Source organism: Lithobates pipiens, unplaced genomic scaffold (genome assembly GCF_037356315.1).
Source record: "Lithobates pipiens isolate NorthernLeopardFrog02 unplaced genomic scaffold, aLitPip1_a1.2 Scaffold_18, whole genome shotgun sequence".
Classification (NCBI taxonomy): domain Eukaryota; kingdom Metazoa; phylum Chordata; class Amphibia; order Anura; family Ranidae; genus Lithobates; species Lithobates pipiens.
Genome location: NW_027507758.1, coordinates 657,829,505 through 657,847,392, shown reverse-complemented (window position 1 = coordinate 657,847,392; position 17,888 = coordinate 657,829,505). Strand labels below are relative to the sequence as shown.

At 46.2% G+C, this 17,888-nt stretch overlaps 1 pseudogene; it reads right to left on the bottom strand.

The window, feature by feature from the left end:
* Positions 1-381: 381 nt before the first annotated feature.
* On the bottom strand, positions 382-2,077 carry LOC143989354 (trafficking protein particle complex subunit 13 pseudogene; annotated as a pseudogene).
* Between the last annotated feature and the right edge of the window lie 15,811 nt (positions 2,078-17,888).

The following is a 17,888-nucleotide window of genomic DNA, read 5'->3' as shown; positions in this document are numbered from 1 at the left end:
CTTCCCTCTCCTCTGATTTGTTCAGATCCCACCTGTCTGCTCCTCCACCTTACTCTCCTCATATTTCTTCTCCATCTCGGCTTCTCCTCTGGAGAGTGCCTTCAGAGCGCGGAATTTATTCCATTCATCCTCCGCCATTCTCTTAATTTCCGCCACCATGTCTTTAGCTCTGTTCAGGAACTCTCGCCTCTCCTTCAATTGTCTTTCGGTCTCCCTTATCACTTTCCAATCCTCCTCCATTCTTCTCCATTCGTCTAATTCCGACGTCATGTTTTTAGTTTTGTAATAAATCACTAAATCACTTTGAACCTATAAAAAGAAAGGGTAAGTTTTTTATTAAAGTAAAATTTTATGTTACAGTGCAAGGCAAGTTGAAAAGGTCTATATCAAATAAATACATTTATATTTACATTTTATTTTTGATGTGTTAGATAAAATATGGTGCTTTAAAACACTGCATATTACATTTAAAAATAAAAAAGGCATTTGCTGACGGAAGAAAGAACATTAAACAATAAAACATGCCATTCTTGCTTCACCTGTAAACACGTCATCAGTTTGAACCGTGTGCGTCTGTTCTGGAGACATTGATCTTCGTGGATTATGTTGCAGAATCTCTGGGACTGCCTTCAGATGAGATGTTTTTATGCCTGAACTTTTGAAGACACAACGCAGACCTGAGCAATATCATCATATTCATAAGTTCTCTTTAAAAATGTGTCAGTCAGTCTTCATCCGGAAACACTCTGCAAGCCCTGTACAGATGACAGAAGTGTCAGAGTGAGGAAGAGTGAGGAGCTGGGGTGTAATTTGCCGAGCTGTCTTCCCGATACTCCACACCAGTGAATAGAATTAGTGTTACACATTTCTAGACCCAGATCCATTGTCCTTTCGTTAGTTATTTTACATGTGATATCAAATGGTTCTTCCAGACTGACCGTATCTAAGGAAAGCCTCACATCCCCATATCCTGGAGCCATTCTCTGTAGCTGGCTGGTTTGTAGTCGGCCCCTTTCTCCCAGGTTGGTTTTCCATACAATGTCCAATTTGCCGATCACTGCGACTCCTTTGATGACACCGGCTTTTTCAGTAAATTCTGGCTTTGGCTTCAAGCAGTACAAGTACTGTGGTGTGTCCAGTGGCTGCAAGTAAGTCTTTGTTCCAAACGTAGACAACCCCTCACCGTTGGTGACCACACTGTTCAGCTCTGTCACATTGTACATTATGGATGGTTCTAGTGACACCTTCTCCATGAACATGGGTGAAGTGGTGATATTTTGGATCTGGGCTTCCAGAAACACTTCGTCTGTCACAGAACTGAGGTCACTCTCTGCATTATAAAATTTAGTCTTTACATCCAGAGGTTTGAGGACCTGAAATTTGAAGAACTTTCTGAAGTACATCTTTTCGGCTGTCTGCGTGGTGTAACTTACAGCACACACCAATATGTGTGCGCCAATCTCTTTAACTTCGTGATGAATGACATCATCTATACAGCTGTCTGGTCTCAGTTCAGCCACCACAACACTGGGTGCAGACAGGTTTAGCCGCTGGGAACTTGTCTGCAGGTCTGCCTTGACCTGTATGTCTTTGACTGTTTGATTGCTGTCATTGTGAACACTAATGTAGCTAGAGAACGTTTCACCTAGGAAGATGTTTCCAAAATTCTGTGGCAACGGTAACATTTCTCCCAGCATTAATATTTCTGCTCCTTTCACTGTAGAAGGGTCATCTTTCATGAGGTTATTAAACAAGTCACCTGGAAGGTCTCGTTCTTCACATGTTACTGGGATATTGGTAAATAAAGTTGGTTTTGTGAGGCGCATCACTTTCAGAGCCAGCAGGTGTTCCTGCTTGGGCTGGTTCACGTCCATGGCGCCCTAATTGTCAGTCCACACAGCAACCTCACTGCACGACACCTACAGGAAGCGAAAAAGCAAGAAAGGGTAAGTAGACGTTCAGATTGTAAAGCAAAACTTCACTCCAAAACATTTTCTTTTAGATTTGGATGGAGTTGGGGGCGGGGCTCAAACTTTTCTGAGGTTTTCCTTGTTTTCTGGGACCTGCCTGGGAAAGTTTTCCCGCACTTCCTGTCCTCTCAGAAGGAAAAGAAGTGAGGAAAAGTCTACCAACCAAATCACAGATGCCAGTAATTATCACCAACTAAGGTTCCATCCCCCACCCGAAATTCTTATAAAGAGTTGCGGATTATTTCAATGAGGAACATTTTGGAGGTGCTAAATAAGAGTGGGACTAATTGGGGGCGGGGCTACTATTTCAACGTGGGTGTGGGGTGCACATATTAGGGATGGGGCGCACACACCCCAATGACATTGATCGTTCTGGGGCCGCCATTCATAGATAACTCTAAACTGATGGAATGTAAAGGCTCTCAAACCGACCCCTATGGAGAATTGTGGGTGATGTCGTTGTCAAGGGAAACTGCCGGGTGACAGTTCAGCTGGAAATGGGCTTATGTAACGGGGCGGACGGATAACCGGAAATAACGGAATCCTCTCAGTCAGTGCAGATGGGCTTTCTGAAAAAGTCTTCTCTCCTTCCCTGCTTCTCTCTCCTCTGCTTTCTTCAGCTCCACCACCTTAAGCTCCTCATCGTTCTTCTCGTCCATCTGAGCTTCTCCTCTGCTCAGCTGCTTTGTTTGTTCCTCACAGTCTACTTCCATGGCATGGAATTTCTTCCATTCCTCCTCCATTCTTCTGTTCAGGAACTCTCTCCTCTCCGTGGCTTTTCTATCTGTCTCCGTTATCTTCCATTGTTCCGGGAAGTCTTTCGTGGCATGGAATCTCTTCTATTCCTCCTCCATTCTTCTGTCTAATTCTGATGTCATGTCTTTAGTTTTTATAAGGATGCTCATCCTTGCTCCTCTTTTTCTCTCTCCTAAAATCTCCTACAAACTCCTCTCTCCTACAAACTCCTCTCTCCTACAAAACTCCTCTCTCCTACAAAACTCCTCTCTCCTACAAAACTCCTCTCTCCTACAAAACTCCTCTCTCCTACAAAACTCCTCTCTCCTACAAAACTCCTCTCTCCTACAAAACTCCTCTCACTCGTAATAAATCACTTTGAACCTATAAAAAGAAAAAAGAAAGGGTAAGTAGACGTTCAGATTGTAAAGCAAAACTTCACTCCAAAACATTTTCTTTTAGATTTGGATGGAGTTGGGGGCGGGGCTCAAACTTTTCTGAGGTTTTCCTTGTTTTCTGTGACCTGCCTGGGAAAGTTTTCCCGCACTTCCTGTCCTCTCAGAAGGAAAAGAAGTGAGGGAAAGTCTACCAACCAAATCACAGATGGCAGTAATTATCACCAACTGAGGTTCCATCCCCATCCCCCACCCAAAATTCTTATAAAGAGTTGCGGATTATTTCAATGAGGAACATTTTGATGGTGCTAAATAAGTGTGGGACTAATTGGGGGCGGGGCTACTATTTAAGCGTGGGTGTGGGGTGCACATATTAGGGATGGGGCGCACACACCCCAATGACATCAATCGTTCTGGGGCCGCCATTCACAGATAACTCTAAACTGATGGAATGTAAAGGCTCTCAGAGCGCCCCCTATGGAGACTTGTGGGTGATGTCGTTGTCAAGGGAAACTGCCGGGTCAGAGTTCAGCTGGAAATGGGCTTATGTAACGGGGCGGATGTATAACCGGAAATAACGGGGTCCTCTAAGTCAGTGCAGACGGGTACAAATCAGATGTACACATCCCCCGGGGCAACCGAACCAGAGAGGCTTCATTCACAAAGCTCTAACACAAGGCTGAGGATCTTCATATTACACAGCTGGCTGCCATTTTCAAATATCATTGGGATCAGCTAAAAATAAACTGCCACTGACAGACCCCATTCAGGGGGGTTTGTAACTGAAATCACATGACTGATAACAAAGATCACCCCACCCCCCTTGTGTGGGAGCTTTGTGACCTGTGACTGTATATAATATATACATAATCAATCTATTACATCCATCTATGAAATATTAGATAGAAAATGTGTATATACTGTATTTAAATATATATGTAATTTTCTTTTTAATATATATATATATATATATAATATCTATCATGTTATGGAGACTCTCTGTAATATCAATGAGCTCCAATAAAAATGATCAATAATCATAAGTCTGGAGGGATTTTATTTCCCATCAGTTTTTTTTTTATTATTATTTTGATATATTTTTGTAAATGGATGAATAAATGAGAAGCAGGGAATTGTGGGAAATATATATATATATATATATATATATATATATATATAATTTTTATAAATATCAATCATGTTATGGAAACTCTGATCAATCTGATATTTAACATATAAAATCCTCTCCGTAATATCAATGAGCTCCAATAACGATGATCAATAATCATAAGTCTGGAGAGATTTTATTTCCCATCAGATTTTTCTTTTATTATTTTGATATATTTTTGTAAATGGTAATAAGGTCAGTCTAAACTGTTAGCTCTCAGGATTTATTATAAAAACTGTCATCTGCAGCAGCCAATGAGAGCTCTGCAGACACAGGGGGTGGGCGGGGACTGTTGCTATGGTCACCATCTGTGTACTGGGACTTTAATTGATCATCTATTAGCTGTCATTAGGTGGAGGAGGGGAGAGGACGGCTGCGGATTATAACTCCTCCCGGTTATGGCGCCTACATCCAATCCGGATGGACTCTCCATAATGAGATGTGCAGAACTCCAGTCCGTGGGGGGCAGGCTCCGCCCACTCCCATAGGATTCCTCTAGGTGGAGGACGGCAGCCATGGAGGTTTGATGGGATCATTCTGTCCCCTCCAGCACCTTGTCCATAGGCGGCCCTCGAGGGCCAGAGCTGTAGAGGGCTTTTATTGCAGAAATCTCGCCGGCTCCGCCCAGAATAGGAATTCCAGTTCTAGATCAGAGATTTCTAGATTCAGTTTTAGTGAAAAGTGTTTACAGAATGTAGCCATAGGAAATCCCAGTTTTTCACCACAGCTTACATTTGGTTTCCATGGTTATGGTGACCACCCCAGCCTTATTATGGGCTAAGTTCACCTATTACATTAAAGTGGCCCCTGTAGTGTCACATAGAGGGCGCCATTTGTAGAAATATCCTTTATTACAAATGTCAGATCTCCTGGAGTACTGCCGGCTTCTCCTCCTCTCCCTCACTCCAGCTGCACTGCAGGGGGATTGGTTCTTGCACCCCTTCCATCTGCTGTCCGGGCCCCCGTGTGCCCCTTTTCCTTGCAGCGCTGTCAGCTCCCCTCCTCTCCCGTTGAGCACACAGGGGGGGGATGTTGTAGGATGGGGGACGGGGACAGTAAATATGTAATATACTCACCCCTTCCTTTTTTGAATGAACACAGTCAGTGATCGGTACCATTCACTCCTGCGTCTATTCATCACTGAAGCATAGTAAACAGTTTACTATGATTCAGTTTGTGAAGGAGCAGGAAGCCTCAAAGCACTTCCTATTCATTCACCTGTGCAGCTGAGGCTACAGAGAAAGGGGCTGATAAATCGCTGTCCTCAGTCACTTCCAGCCGGGGGGGGGGGGGCCTGTCAGGTAGGCTGTATGGGGCCCCGTGATTTCTAACAGCAGTCCTGTCACTAGGATAGTGAAACCGAGCGGGATCTGGGAAAGGTAGGGGTTTTAGGGTGGTGGAGTCATAAAGTGAAGATACACTTAGAGTTAGGGTTAAAGTTCATATGTCAAAGGTTAGTTGGGGTTGGGGGGTTAGGGTTTCCCCTAGAAGAACAAGGTTAGGAGTCAGGGATTGGAATAGGGACCTCCCCCAAAGGTCAGCAGGTGTCCCCCCCAGAGGTCAAAGGTCAAGAGGTCTGGCTGACCCACCCCCACCAAAGTGTTCCGCCTACCCCAACTAAGTCGGGGCAAGCGTTTTGCTACCAATCAGTTATATATATCGGAGATGCATCACATCCCGTATTAATAAATTCCCAATCTATAGAAAGAATCAGTTCTTCTTCTTCTTCTTCTATTATAATAGTTTTTAATCTTAAATACAGAATTTACACTAAATACAGAGAATGCAGGCTCCGCCCCATGACATCACCACGCCCCGTCTCCTCCGCTGTAAGTGCCAGGCCCGGCACCGTGGATCGGGGTCGGTATTTATTGGTGCCCAGAATGTCGGCCAGCATTTTGGTGGCGTGTTGGGACTGTCCAGAGGCGTACTCCTCCAGGCTCCGCCCCATCACTCGGTGTAAGTTATTGGTAAGTTTGGTGACGACGTCCTTGAAGTTGCCATTTCGGCCGGGCACAAAATGGGCAAAACGTGACGCTCCGCGGCCTGCGGCTTCCGGGGGTAGACAGAGGATACCAGACCTGGGGGGACAATGGAGAAATGTTGAGGGGTTCATTATAGAAATAATAATAATGCGGTGAGAACCCGCCACATAATACAGTATTCATCTTCAGGGGCATCTTGTAAATGCCATCAGACGTGGCCTAAAATTTTTGTTGCAGCAACAGCACTATGTGCCTCACCTTGTAGACCATGAAAGTACCAGTGTTAGTCTTCAAATCAGTCCCAGCCCCCGCTGAACCCCCTGAATTCTAGACCAAGAATTCTGCCCAGGAAGAGATTAAGCTCCACCCAGTGGCATAACCAACAGCCAGAGTGGCCAACATAGCACCTGGGGTAAAAGGGGGCTCCGTAATTTGTAGTTATGCCCCTAGTCACCCCCCTGCCAATGCTAAGCAGTGCCCTCAGAGCTCAAGACCAGGAGTAGAAGGGGCCACATAATTCATAGTTACACCGCAGGCCCCACCCCTGCTGATGTTAAGCAGTGTCTCAAAGATCCCTGTAGTAGAAGGGACCTTCATAATTTCTGGTTACACCCCTGCTGATGCTAAGCAGTGCCCCCCCAGAGCCTCTACTGCCCATCGAAGTGCTGCTATATGACAGTTTAGTGATGGGCGGGGTTTAGCACTGTAGGGGGTGGGGCTTAAAGTGCATCTCTGACCAAAACAAATCCCGATCAGCTTTTTTCTGTGGCGTGTGCCCGCTGGGGAGATTCACGGACTATTTGGAAGCCGTTGCTCTACCACCCTCTGAAAAGGGATCCACTGTGGATTTTACTCTCAGTCTTCTTGGTGAGCTAAGACTGGCTGTGGATCTTGTTGAGTCAGCAAATTGCAACACCGTACACACAGACTGGGTCATAGGAGGTTTGTCTTCTACACAAAGCGACATTTGAGGCAGAACAGCCGAGGAGCCGTGTGCCGACCGACACAAAGACTTACAGGAACCAGATGGTTGTGTTCTTCCCCTATAAACATGTTGGGGAGGTCAGGCTCCCCATAAATAAAGTACACTATGTGCGTTTGTATTGTGTGATTGTGTCATATGATTGTATTGTTTGTTTGTATCATGTATTTGTATTGGTGTTGTATATTTGTTAGGCATTAAAATGAAAACATGCGAACCATAAATGACACTTGTCTACAAAATAACTCAACACACAGCCATTAATGTCTAAACCGCTGGAAACAAAAGTCAGTACACCCCTAAGTGAAAATCTCCAAATTGGGCCCAATTAGCCATTTTCCCTCCCAGGTGTCATGTGACTCGTTAGTATTACAAGGTCTCAGGTGTGAATGGGGAGCAGGTGTGTTAAATTTGGTGTTATCGCTCTCACTCTCTCATACTGGTCACTGGAAGTACAACATGGCACCTCATGGCAAAGAACTCTGTGAGGATGTGAAGATAAGAATTGTCGCTCTACATAAAGATGGCCTAGGCTATAAGAAGATTGCCGAGACCCTGAAACTGATCTGCAGCATGGTGGCCAAGACCATACAGGGGGGTAACACACACCACACACACTTTACCTTTCCTCTGGTTGCTGGACATCCTGGCCCATCACGGCGGCGCTATTCTTCTGAGGAGGACGCTGGCTTCTAGCGGACGGGATCTCGGAGACGCTGTCACTCAGCTCCTGGAATAATCGTCATATCATGCATTATAAAGTTTGTGTAAAACAAGGATCTCCAAACTGCGGCCCGTGGGCCGGATGTGGGCACTATCCCTCCCACTGATACCAGAGATGGGAAACAAATTCTGCCCCTGACACCAATGATTATTTTACTCCCGCTGACCACCAAGCCTGTGCCATTGATTACTCCCTCCGATGCCGGGGCATTTTCTATACCCATTGGCCACAGTCCGGCCCCCTTGAAGTTTGAAGGACAGTAAGCTGGCCCTTTGTTTTTACAACATTTGGAGACCCCTGGTGTAAAACATGAAATACGAGGCATATGAGGCACATCACACAGCTCACATACTTTCTGCTTCACAGTGGCGATGAGGTCGCGGAGCTCATGTGATGGGATCAAACGTTCCATCTGCACCTCGAACTTGGGATGAGCCATGACCAGGCTGAACATCCGACGTCCGTAAAACCTGCAATATGGGTGATCATTATTACAATGTGTGGAATACACTCAGGACTGTAGGTGGGGAGGGGGGTCACTTAAATCCTCCCTCCAGCCCCCTCTTCCGTCTTGCACAGTTGTAGCGGCTCTTCTCCTGGACTGGAAAGTCTTCCCCTGATGTCACTGCACACTGTGAGCTTCTCACAATGAGCATTAGAAGCTGCAGAAAGTCAGATAAACCCCGCCTCATTTCCTAAAAGGAGGACATCCAGTGCCCCTGACCCCTTTGAATTTTCTTTGGATCGGGGGGGGGGGGGGGGGTACATGGGGGAATTAGATGTGGTGAACACAGGGAAGGGGGGGGGGGGGGGGATCAGGTACAGCGGGATGGGAGGACAATTACAATTACAGAACGATGCACTGTGTCTGTGTCTCTCCCTGCAGCAGGTAAAAGCTGGCAGGAGGGAGAGGAGAGAAAACAGCTTTCCGCTGCTGAAGGGAGAGACACAGACAGTGCATCTTTCTGTACTTGTCCTTCCAGCCCTCCGCGCCAATCCTCTTGGCCCTCCTGTGTTCCTGGGCCCCCTACAGGAGGCCTGGTGGTACCCCTTATCAGCGGCCCTGATGGCATGTGTGAGCTGCCCTGGGCAGAGGAAAAGGGGCCCCTCCAAGGAAGAGAGCTCTAAAATAATCCCATAATGAGTCAATGTCCATCAAATGGCATGGGTGGGAGGGTGACCTCTGTATGAAAGTACCTGGTGTCCTGCTGTCCATCCTGAACCAGTCTGACGAGGGTGCGGAGGAAGGTGTCTGTACTTTCTCTGGTTCCACACAGAAGTTTCTCGGCCCCCAGGAGCTCCATCACCCTGAGCAGATGTTTGGCCGTACATTTCCTCACTGCGCTGTTTCGGTGACTGTGGAGGAGAACGGCACAAATTACAACCTCAGGAGACCACAATGGGCATCAACGTCTCCTTATATCTCTATGGAGCCCCAAGAGATGGCAACATTTAATGGGCACAGCTTTGTCAGTGTGCCCGGGCTCCTCATGTAAATGACTCTTTTGGAACGCCAATCCCCGCCCCCCCCCCCAGGCTCTCAGCATCCTTATACTGCAATGCTAGAGTTACACCTCCAAGTGGACCTATTTTGTTCACATTAAAAGATACCGACAGGGACAACATGTGCAAAAAAAGGCTTGTTTTACCACTTATTGGCTTCTCAAGAAACAAGCTGCCAGAAAGGTAAGTATATGTAGGCAAGGCCACTGTTAGAAATCATGGGGCCCCATATATCCTTCCTGATGAGGCCCCCCAACCCCGCCTACAAAGGGGTGTAGCAGAACAGCAGCACTGACTTTATCCACCTACGCCCCAAAAATGGAATGGATGTGATCTAGTAAAATCCATTTGTTCACTTAGGAACAATAAAGCTTCTTGGGGTCCCCTGTTTAGATGGTGGGGCTCGGGCCCAGTACAGCGGCCCTGTATTCAGGTATGTTGTACATACAGGCTGATAGGGTCACTTGAACCCAGGGGGGTCTCAAACTGGTGGCCCTTCAGCCATTGCAAAACTACAAGTCCCATGAGGCATTGCAAGGCTGACAATTACAAGCATGACTCCCCCAGGCCGAGGCATGATGGGACTTGTAGTTTCACAACAGCTGGAGGGCCGCCAGTTTGAGGGCCGCCAGTTTGAGACCCCTTGATGCTGACTCCCACAAATATGCAGCCTCACAGGACTGGACTTTTTGCCGTGGGGCCACATATTTGCAGATTTCCCTTTGTGCTGAGTGCGCCCCACCCAGCACAGTGACCCAGGGTCTCCCCCCAAGCCCGTTCTAATGATCAGATTCCAGGTCACCCGATCGCTGTGAAAGCTTCTGATTGGCTATCACAGTGATCAGTCACCGTGAAGCCCGCCCCCCATGTTTCCTGTCTCTGTGAGTGGAGGAGAGAGATACATTGTATCATTCTCTGATCTTGCAGAGGTAGAAAAAAAAAAAAAAAAAATGTAAAAAAAAAAAAAAAAAACCTAGATCAAGGTTTGATCAATGCCAGGGTTAGTGTTTGGGTCCAGGTCAGGGTCAAAGGTCAGGGTCATTATTTTTTGGACAGGATTTGCATTTTCTTTAACCGCTTAAGGACCGCCTTACGCCGATGTACGTCAGCAGAATGGCACGGCTGGGCACAAGCACGTACATTTACGTTGCCCTTTAAGTGCCCAGCCATGGGTCGCGAGTGCTCCGCCCCCGGCACACTCAAAACCCGATCGCCGCCGGTTTCCCGCGATCAGGTCACAGAGCTGAAGAACGAGGAGAGGTCAGTGTAAACAAACATCTCCCCGTGCTTCCTACCGAGCCTGTCACCGATCGTCTGTTCTCTGTTATAGGGAAAGACGATTAGTGACATCAGACGCCAAGCCACGCCCCCTACAGTTAAAAGAAAACTCACACACTTAACACCTACACTGCCCCCTAGCGATTATAACCCAAAATATTGGGGTTACCAGTAGCAATTATAACTGCCCCATTGGGGTCACCGGCAGAAATTATAACCCCCAACTTTGGGGTCACTGGAAGCAATTACAACCCCCAACATTAGGGGAATTGGTAGCAATAACCCCCAAAAATAGGGTCACCAGCAGAAATTATAACCCCCAACATTGGGATCACTGACAGCAATTATAACCCCCAACATTGGGGTCCCTGGAAGCAATTATAACCAAAAATATTGGGGTCATCAGTAGCAATTATAACTGCCCAATTGGGGTGACTGGCAGCAACTATAATACTCAACATTGGGGTCACTGGCAGCAATTACAACTCCAACATTGGGGTCACTGGCAGCAATTATAACCCCCAACATTGGGGTCACCGGTAGCAATTATAACCCCCAACATTAGGGTCACTGGTAGCAATTATAACCCAAAATATTGGGGTCACCAGTAGAAATTATAACTGCCCCATTGGGGTCACTGGCAGCAACTATAATACCCAACAATGGGGTTATGGGCAGCAATTATAACCCCCAACACTGGGGTCACTGGCAGCAATTATAACCCCCAACTTTGGGGTCACTATAATCAATAATAACCCCAACATTGAGGTCACTGGAAGCAATTACAACTCCAACATTGGGGGAATTGGTAGCAATAATGACCCCTTAAAATAAGGTCACCGGTAGCAATTATAACCCCCAACATTGGGGTCACCGGTAGCAATTATAAACCCCCAACATTGGGGTCACTGGCAGCAATTAAAACCCCCAACATTGGGGTCACTGGCAGCAATTATAACCCAAAATATTGGAGTCACCAGTAGAAATTATAACTGCCCCATTGGTGTCACTGGCAGCAACTATAATACCCAACAATGGGGTCACTGGTAGCGATTATAACCCCCAACGTTGGGGTCACTGGAATCAATAATAACCCCAACATTGGGGTCACTGGCAGCAATTATAACCCCCAACGTTGGGGTCACTGGAATCAATTATAACTCCAACATTGGGGTCACCAGTAGCAATTACAACCCCTAACATTAGGGGAATTGGTAGCAATAATAACCCCTTAAAATAGGGTCACTGGCAGCAATTATAACCCCCGACATTGGGGTCACCGGCAGAAATTATAACCCCCAACATTGGAGTCACTGGTAGCAATTATAACTCCAACATTGGGGTCACCGGTAGCAATTAAAACCCCCAACATTGGGGTCACTGGCAGCAATTATATCCCCAAAACTGGGGTCACTGGTAGAAAATATGTAAAAAGGAAAAATAACACAATGAGGGAGCCCCCAAAGCTGCATAACCCATAAGTATACAACAAAAACACAGAAAAATTTCCCCAGGGTTTTTTTTAGCAGCAGAGAGTTGGTATGAAAATAGTTGATGTAAAAAAATATAAAATTTATTTGACAGACAATAGTAATTCCAAATGAACAATAATACATCATCCATATAGGTAGTGCGACAAATACAAACATGGAACATCACTCATAGCAAAAGACTATGTACAAGCATGGTTTGCCAATTGTATTCGTAACATATATATCCACATGAAAAACCCCGATGCATTTCGACCCTTGCGATTTCCGGTCTCTTCAGGGGGATTTATATTCTAGGGGAATGTCAAAATATCTAATTAAAGACTTTGGACAATATAAAAATATATATAAGTATAATATTTCAAATTAAGCAAAAATATGTCTCCATGCATATAGAGGTATAGTTAGCAATGGGTGTATGAGGACATGAGGACGTGTCGCATGAACCGGCATTGCAGGATTATAACCATCCAGTGATCCCATCGCTGCCACATGTTCCCCTCGCGCCCTCTGGGTGGGTGCATAGTCCGCTGAGCTTACAGGGGGCCATGTTATGGGACCCAGAGAGGAGGATGGGGGGTAAAACACCTGCAGATGGACATGCAAAAAACTTTTTGTAGGTCATCATTGAATATGGGAGAAAAGGGAGTATATAGAAGTGCTAGGCAGTTATAGGCTAATTACTTGGTAATTAATGAATTCATATTGTAAAGGAATTAAACTAGTTATATATAACATGGCGTAGTTTCTTCATTAGTTATATTAATTGTAAGAGGGATTAGCTGACAGTGAGAAAAGGTGGGTGAGAGATAGGGGTGTGGAGATGTGGTGGGTGAGAGATAGGGGTGTGGAGATGTGGTGGGTGAGAGATAGGGGTGTGGAGATGTGGTGGGTGAGAGATAGGGGTGTGGAGATGTGGTGGGTGAGGGATAGGGGTGTGGAGATGTGGTGGGTGAGGGATAGGGGTGTGGAGATGTGGTGGGTGAGGGATAGGGGTGTGGAGATGTGGTGGGTGAGGGATAGGGGTGTGGAGATGTGGTGGGTGAGGGATAGGGGTGTGGAGATGTGGTGGGTGAGAGATAGGGGTGTGGAGATGTGGTGGGTGAGGGATAGGGGTGTGGAGATGTGGTGGGTGAGGGATAGGGGTGTGGAGATGTGGTGGGTGAGGGATAGGGGTGTGGAGATGTGGTGGGTGAGGGATAGGGGTGTGGAGATGTGGTGGGTGAGGGATAGGGGTGTGGAGATGTGGTGGGTGAGGGATAGGGGTGTGGAGATGTGGTGGGTGAGGGATAGGGGTGTGGAGATGTGGTGGGTGAGGGATAGGGGTGTGGAGATGTGGTGGGTGAGGGATAGGGGTGTGGAGATGTGGTGGGTGAGGGATAGGGGTGTGGAGATGTGGTGGGTGAGGGATAGGGGTGTGGAGATGTGGTGGGTGAGGGATAGGGGTGTGGAGATGTGGTGGGTGAGGGATAGGGGTGTGGAGATGTGGTGGGTGAGGGATAGGGGTGTGGAGATGTGGTGGGTGAGGTGAAAATGCATGATGTGAGGTGCACTGAGGATGGGGCAAAAGGGGTGTTAAAGTGAAAACAAAACCAAACTACTGAAAAAGAAAACTGAAACAACAAAATTAAAAGTGTGAAAAGAATGTTGCATGCGTGTGTGTGAGAAAGCAAAGAAAGAGATGGACAATTGAATAGTGAAAGTGAGAAGGATCAAGGTGCCAGGCATGAGAGATATGACACTGAATGCTGTCTGCATAAAGTGAGGGAATAGGATTGGGATTACGTTACTAAGAAATAATATTGTGTAGGTTAGGTAGTAATGTTAGTAAATGAATGGGTATCACATAAGTACAAGGATTACCCAGTCATAATCATTCCAAAAGCTACACTTACCAAGCACTCCATCAGTCTTGTATTGGTGTATGACAGCACTGCCAGGGAACGCCTCAGGATCTCCTGGGAGCTGTGGAATTTTTAAAGTATCTGCATGATTTGTCCATTGTCTGCAGGTGTAGGACCCCACCCAATCCTCCCTCCCACAGGTCTACAACACCAAAAGGGCGTCGTCCGCATGGTCCCCTCGGCGTTCCGGAAGGCATAAGCCCTGGCCTAAACCATCGCCTCCGACGCAAAAAGCGTTTTTACATCTACTATTTTCATACCAACTCTCTGCTGCTAAAAAACTACTGGTAGAAATTAAAAACCCACAACATTGGGTCACTGGGAAGCAAATTATAACCCCCAACATTGGGGTCACTGGTAGAAATTATAACCCCCCAACATTGGGGTCACCAGTAGCAATTATATATGCCCCATTGGGATCACTGTCAGCAATTATAATCCCCAAAATTGGAGTCACTGACAGCAATTATAACCCCCAACATTGGGGTCACTGGTAGCAATATAACCCCCAACATGGGATCACTGGCAGCAATTATAACCCCCAAAATTGGAGTCACTGACAGCAATTATAACCCCCAACATTGGGGTCACTGGTAGCAATATAACCCCCAACATTGGGGTCACTGGTAGCAATATAACCCCCAACATTGGGGTCACTGGTAGAAATAATAACCCCCAACAGTGGAGTCCCTGGTAGCAATTATAACCCACATCTTAGGGGGTCCCTGGAAGTAATTATAACCCCCAACATTGGGGTCACTGGTAGCAATATAACCCCCAACATTGGGGTCACTGGTAGAAATTATAACCTCAACATTGGGGTCAATGAAAGCAATTATAATCCCCAACATTGGGGTCACTGGCAGATATTATAACCCACAACATTGGGGTTAGCGGAAGCAATTATATCCAAAATCTTTGGGGTCACTACCAGCAATTAAAACCCCCAACATTGGGGTCACCGATATCAATTATAACTCCCAACATTGGGGTCATTGGTAGCAATTATAACCCCCATCATTGGGGTCAATGGCAGAAATTATACCCCTATAGATTGGGGTCACTGGTAGCAAATTATAACCCACATGTTAGGGGGTCCCTGGAAACAATTATAACCCCTAACATTGGGGTCACAGGCAGCAATTATAACCCCCAACATTGGGGTCACAGGCAGCAATTATAACCCCCATCATTGGGGTCACTGGCAGCAATTATACCCCTATAGATTGGGGTCACTGGTAGCAAATTATAACCCACATCTTAGGGGGTCCCTGGAAACAATTATAACCCCTAACATTGGGGTCACAGGCAGCAATTATAACCCCCAACATTGGGGTCATTGGTACCAAATATAAACCCCAACATTGAGGTCACCGGTAGCAAGTATAACCCCCAACATTGGGATCAATTGAACCAATTATAACCCCTAACATTGGGGTCACTGGAAGCAATTCTAACCCCAACATTAGGGTCACTGGTACCAATTATAACCCACAACATCGGGGTCACTGACAGCAATTATAACCCCCATCATTGGGGTTACTGACAACAATAATAAACCCCAAAATTGGGGTCACTGGCACCAATTATAACCCCCAATATTTTAATCACTGGCAGCAATTATACCCCCAAAGATTGGGGTCACTGGCAGAAATTATAACCACCAATATTGGGGGTCACTGGCAAATATTATAACCCCCAACATTGGGGTCACTGGAAGTAATTAAAACTCCAAATTTTTGAGGTCACTGGCAGCAATTAAAACCCCCACCATTGGGGTCACCGATAGCAACTATAACCCCCAACATTGGGGTCACTGTAAGCAATTATAACCCCCAACATTGGGGTCACCGGTAGCAATTATAAACCCCCAACATTGGGGTCACTGGCAGCAATTAAAACCCCCAACATTGGGGTCACTGGCAGCAATTATAACCCAAAATATTGGAGTCACCAGTAGAAATTATAACTGCCCCATTGGTGTCACTGGCAGCAACTATAATACCCAACAATGGGGTCACTGGTAGCGATTATAACCCCCAACGTTGGGGTCACTGGAATCAATAATAACCCCAACATTGGGGTCACTGGCAGCAATTATAACCCCCAACGTTGGGGTCACTGGAATCAATTATAACTCCAACATTGGGGTCACCAGTAGCAATTACAACCCCTAACATTAGGGGAATTGGTAGCAATAATAACCCCTTAAAATAGGGTCACTGGCAGCAATTATAACCCCCGACATTGGGGTCACCGGCAGAAATTATAACCCCCAACATTGGAGTCACTGGTAGCAATTATAACTCCAACATTGGGGTCACCGGTAGCAATTAAAACCCCCAACATTGGGGTCACTGGCAGCAATTATATCCCCAAAACTGGGGTCACTGGTAGAAAATATGTAAAAAGGAAAAATAACACAATGAGGGAGCCCCCAAAGCTGCATAACCCATAAGTATACAACAAAAACACAGAAAAATTTCCCCAGGGTTTTTTTTAGCAGCAGAGAGTTGGTATGAAAATAGTTGATGTAAAAAAATATAAAATTTATTTGACAGACAATAGTAATTCCAAATGAACAATAATACATCATCCATATAGGTAGTGCGACAAATACAAACATGGAACATCACTCATAGCAAAAGACTATGTACAAGCATGGTTTGCCAATTGTATTCGTAACATATATATCCACATGAAAAACCCCGATGCATTTCGACCCTTGCGATTTCCGGTCTCTTCAGGGGGATTTATATTCTAGGGGAATGTCAAAATATCTAATTAAAGACTTTGGACAATATAAAAATATATATAAGTATAATATTTCAAATTAAGCAAAAATATGTCTCCATGCATATAGAGGTATAGTTAGCAATGGGTGTATGAGGACATGAGGACGTGTCGCATGAACCGGCATTGCAGGATTATAACCATCCAGTGATCCCATCGCTGCCACATGTTCCCCTCGCGCCCTCTGGGTGGGTGCATAGTCCGCTGAGCTTACAGGGGGCCATGTTATGGGACCCAGAGAGGAGGATGGGGGGTAAAACACCTGCAGATGGACATGCAAAAAACTTTTTGTAGGTCATCATTGAATATGGGAGAAAAGGGAGTATATAGAAGTGCTAGGCAGTTATAGGCTAATTACTTGGTAATTAATGAATTCATATTGTAAAGGAATTAAACTAGTTATATATAACATGGCGTAGTTTCTTCATTAGTTATATTAATTGTAAGAGGGATTAGCTGACAGTGAGAAAAGGTGGGTGAGAGATAGGGGTGTGGAGATGTGGTGGGTGAGAGATAGGGGTGTGGAGATGTGGTGGGTGAGAGATAGGGGTGTGGAGATGTGGTGGGTGAGAGATAGGGGTGTGGAGATGTGGTGGGTGAGGGATAGGGGTGTGGAGATGTGGTGGGTGAGGGATAGGGGTGTGGAGATGTGGTGGGTGAGGGATAGGGGTGTGGAGATGTGGTGGGTGAGGGATAGGGGTGTGGAGATGTGGTGGGTGAGGGATAGGGGTGTGGAGATGTGGTGGGTGAGAGATAGGGGTGTGGAGATGTGGTGGGTGAGGGATAGGGGTGTGGAGATGTGGTGGGTGAGGGATAGGGGTGTGGAGATGTGGTGGGTGAGGGATAGGGGTGTGGAGATGTGGTGGGTGAGGGATAGGGGTGTGGAGATGTGGTGGGTGAGGGATAGGGGTGTGGAGATGTGGTGGGTGAGGGATAGGGGTGTGGAGATGTGGTGGGTGAG